This window comes from Pistacia vera, unplaced genomic scaffold (assembly GCF_008641045.1).
Source record: "Pistacia vera cultivar Batoury unplaced genomic scaffold, PisVer_v2 Contig1045, whole genome shotgun sequence".
In the NCBI taxonomy this organism is placed as follows: domain Eukaryota; kingdom Viridiplantae; phylum Streptophyta; class Magnoliopsida; order Sapindales; family Anacardiaceae; genus Pistacia; species Pistacia vera.
In genome coordinates, this window is record NW_022195077.1 from 687,693 (window position 1) to 692,288 (window position 4,596).

Sequence of the window (4,596 nt, forward strand, 5' to 3'; positions counted from 1 at the left end):
CAAAGAGCAGATTGAGGTCATACCAGGACAGATTGCCAGGTTAGAGGTTCAGTTTACCTTACTGGAAAAATTAAGGAAAAGCGTTAAATGATGAGTGGTGTCAGAAAACAGTTTAGCAAGTGCATGAGGCAAGATATCAGAGTTTCAATTATTGGATGATCCTCTATTTTAGGAGTTGGTTATGTATTCCTCAGATATGATTTAGAAGAGAATCCTTATAAGGCTCATGACACACCGTACATTGCTCATCCTGGAGCAACCAAGATGTATCAGATAAAGAAGGCTATTGGTGGCCAGGGATAGAAGATATTTGCAAGTTTGTAGCTAAATGTCTAACTTGTCAGCAAGTGAAAGCAGAACACCAAAGGCCATCAGGGTTGCTTTAGCCACTTGTATTCCTGATGGAAATGGAAGAGTATCTCGATGGATTTTATTACAGGTCTCCCTAGAGTGCAGAAAGTATAATGCTATATGGGTGATAGTAGACAAATTAACAATCAGCCCATTTTCTCCCAGTAAAGGAGAGTACCACTTCGGATCAATTGGCCCAGATGTATATTAGGAGATAGTGAGACTCATGGTGTACCCAAGACAATAGTATGAGACAGAGATTCCAGATTTGTCTTAGCTTTCTAGATGAGTTTACAGAGGAATTTGGGTACCAGATTAGCTTTTAGTACTGCCTATCATCCTCAAACAGATGGCCAGACAGAGAGAACAAATCAAGTACTTAAGGATATGTTGAGAGCATGCTGTATGGATTATAAATTATCCTAGCATGAGATTTACCCTTGGTGGAGTTTGCTTATAATAATAGCTACCAATCTACAATTAAAATGGCTCCTTATAAGTCTTGTATGTAATGTGTTAGATCTCCACTTGCATTGAGATGAAATGGGCGAGAGAGATGAGTGAATATACTCTTGGCTAGAAATACTCAAAAATGATTGATGATGTAAAGCTGATCAGAAGCAAATGAAACAACCCAAGACAGGCAAAAAGTTATGCTGATCTGAAGAGAAAGAAGTTGAGTTCGAAGTGGGTGACAAAGTTTTTCTGAAAGTCTCCCCCTACAAACGGGTGATGCGTTTTGGTAATAAAGGAAATTAGCACGAGATTCTTGGTCCATTTGAGGTATTACAACGAGTAGGAAGGTAGCCTATAGATTAGCACTACCACCCAATAGGATAGAGTTCACAATGTATTTCATGTCCGATGCTTCGAAAGTATGTAAGTGATCCCTCCCAATTCTGAGCACAGAGGACGTAGACTTAGAAGAGAATCTTTGTATGAGGAGCAACCAGTACAGATTTTGGACAGAAAAATTAAGAGCTCCGAATAAGAGTACCCTTTAGTGAAAGTCCTCTGGGAATCATAAGTTGAAGAACTACATGGGAGACAGAACAAGACATGCAAAACCGTTATCCGGAGTTTTTTGTCTAAATTTCAGGACAAATTCTTTTAAGGGGGAGAATTGTACACCCAACAGTAGGTACATGATTAAATTATGTTGTATAGCCCTTAGTTAAATTTTTTTAGAATTATTTTGAAGAAATTTGAAGAAAATTCCTTAAACTTGTATTAAGGGTAAAATGGTCTTTTCACTCAAAATTGTGAATTGTGGGAGTGAAAAGAGATGATTTCATGGTGAATGTAATATATGAGGCATTATTGTAATTGACTAAGGGATATAGATGAAATTTTAAGAAAGTGCAAGGCAAAATGGAACGAATATATATTTTTATGTTATACCAAATTGAAGAGTGAAACCCTACCACTCTTCAACCATATGCACGCCATTTTCACCTCCATATTCTCACAGCTCTTCAATTTTCTTCAAAGAAAACTCATAGATTTTGGGTACTTTGGGTGATTTTCAATCCTAGCATCTTTAGGTAAGATCCTTGCACTAAGAAGTGAGTTTTAATTTTTAAAGTGTTGAATTTTGATCATTTATGTTCATAGATTCAAGAGAAAGGGAGTTGGATCCAGAAAGTTTGTAAATGTGTTGGATTGCTCTTGTATAAGATAAGTAAATCCTACCCCAAGTATGTTTAAGTTATGTTATGTAAAGAATTTCTTTCATGTATACACATATGTTATATGATAATTGTTGATGGATTTGGGGTTGAATGATGATTATAAATTATCCATGAAGTGGTGTTGATGTATTAGATGTTTGATGAATGTTTGGATGAAATTTGGAAGATTGGAGGTGGAATTTGGGGGTGTATATTTTGGGCAGATTGGTGTTGAATATGGAGGGTTTTAATTCCCACTTTTTGGTGGCTTAGAAAAGAGATAGAAATGTAGCCAAATTAGGGTTCCTTTATGCACCTAAGTTGTTTGATGAAATGTTAAAGAGAAGTGTTTGTTTGAGTATGAGTATGTGTTATATTGAGATGAGTTTGTAGATGGTAGAGAATGACATGTTTGTATTCCATATTGCATAATTGCATTTAAACATGTGAATTTAGAGAAAAGTATAAGCTTGAAACCATCTACATGCATGCATATTCATAAGAGCATGAAAAAACACTGAAGAATGTCAAAGATTAAATAGAAAGAAATGAGAATGTTAAAAAGTTCCAAATCTGAATTTTAGTTAAAGAAGTACAAAAAGATAAAAAGAAGAAAAGGTTGTTGCGATGGGGAACCGTGAGTGACAAGAAGAATTTTCCCCACATGCACGCCGCCTTTAGTGAGCGGCCTAAGAAGAAGAAAGAAGAATTGGTACAGTCCGTAAGAGTGCATGTGGATGAGGGATGTACCCAAGAAAGAAGAATACACTCACACGGCCAAGGTTTCAAATCCATGCCTCAACCGAGTCTGATCGGCAAAAGAATAAGAATAAGAATAAGAAAAGAATAAGAATAAGAATAAGAATAAGAATAAGAAAAGAATAAGAATAAGAAAAGAAAAGAATAAGGAAGAAAAGAAAAGAAAAGAATAAGAAAGAATAAGAAAGAATAGAAAGAAAAAAAAGAAGAGAAAGAAAGAAAAACAGAAAAGAAAATGCACCTTTTATACAATTGTGCATTTGCATTTTATTTATGCATAATATCATGCCCATTATCTGAGTAGTGAGAAATTAGAATACAGAAAGCCTTTTGAATGTCACGACCCCATCTGACCGGAGGCACAGCCGAAGGGTAGGCTCTGAATGAAACTGTCACCTCTACTACCCGTGACTTCTACTTGGTATTGTCCCCCCCTTAAGGGGTTTCTTTGCCTCCCCCACCACTCGAACCCAAGACCAAGGGGCTATAGTCAATTGGGAAGCATGGTGAGTATCATTGGGCTAGGAAGCATGGTGAGTACCATTTGGATAGCTACTTCCCAATTGACTATAACCCCTTGGTCTTGGGTTGTTATTATGCATGCTTTGTACTAGTTTACAGCAGTTGTTACACTCTACGGTTCGATCCTACATTTGGATCGATAGCAAACACGTTCAGAGACAATATTGGTGGAGCCTCCAGACGTGGGTATGGTTTCTTAAACTTTGAACTAATTTTTCTGCAGATTTGATTATTTTATATAAACTGTGATTTTTGTACCCGGATCTTGATTCTAAGGAACGATCCGTAGAGTTTATGTTTTTGTTTTCCGCTACGTAACTAGGTCGTTTACTAACATATCATATTCTTGCCAGTGACAAGTGTTCATGTTCTTGTTGATACGTGGGCTGATACAAGTTTTTGGGGCTACAATCTGACCTGTAATGAGTATTTTTTGTTAGCTTTGTCTATATGTAAATTTGTACCGGCTGATTTTTGTTTTGCTGGTCGGCTGGCTTAGGCCTCTGTGAGGTTTGCCTGCCGGATGTTAGGATTGTATATGTTGTTCTTTTGCTTTTGCTATGTTTGTTTGTGTAATAACTCTCTCTCTAGCTAGTATATTTTGGAAAATAAGATATGAAATCACTATATATGATATAAAGAACATATAAGTATACAAGTATAAGATAGTGGGCCTAGAAATTTTCTTTACTTTATAAACAAATTCTCTACAGTAATATAATAAAGTTATATACATAAACTCAATATATAATTAGACAGTCGTGCCATTCTCTCCTGCTTATTGATGTTCCCTCTGACCGCTTCTCACCTACTACTTGCAAAAATAGTGAAATTAATGGAGTGAGCACTAATTACTTAGTAAGTAAATCCGCTATACCATTCTTCTTCCGCTGTTACTCATATTTTGAATTTCTTTCCTTACATCAAACTTCTCTGTTCTTTCTAAAATTCTTACTTCTTACTTACTAACATGTAAACACAAATAGGAAACTAATCCTAAATAATAGACATGGCATAATGCATATGCACAAATGCATAAGAGATGCATTTTCTTTACTTTTTTCTGTTTACCTATTCTGCTTTTCTTTCTTTTTCTGTTTCTCTTCTTTCTGTTCTTTCTTTTCTTCCTATTCTTTCTTTTCCTTCTTTTCTACTCTTATTCTTTCTCTGCTTTTCTATTCTTGTTTGCCGATTGGACTTGGTTGAGGCATGGATTCAGAACCCTGGTCGTGTGAGTGAGTACAGTCCTCATCTACATGCACTTCTTAAGGACTGTACAAATTCTTTTTTCTTC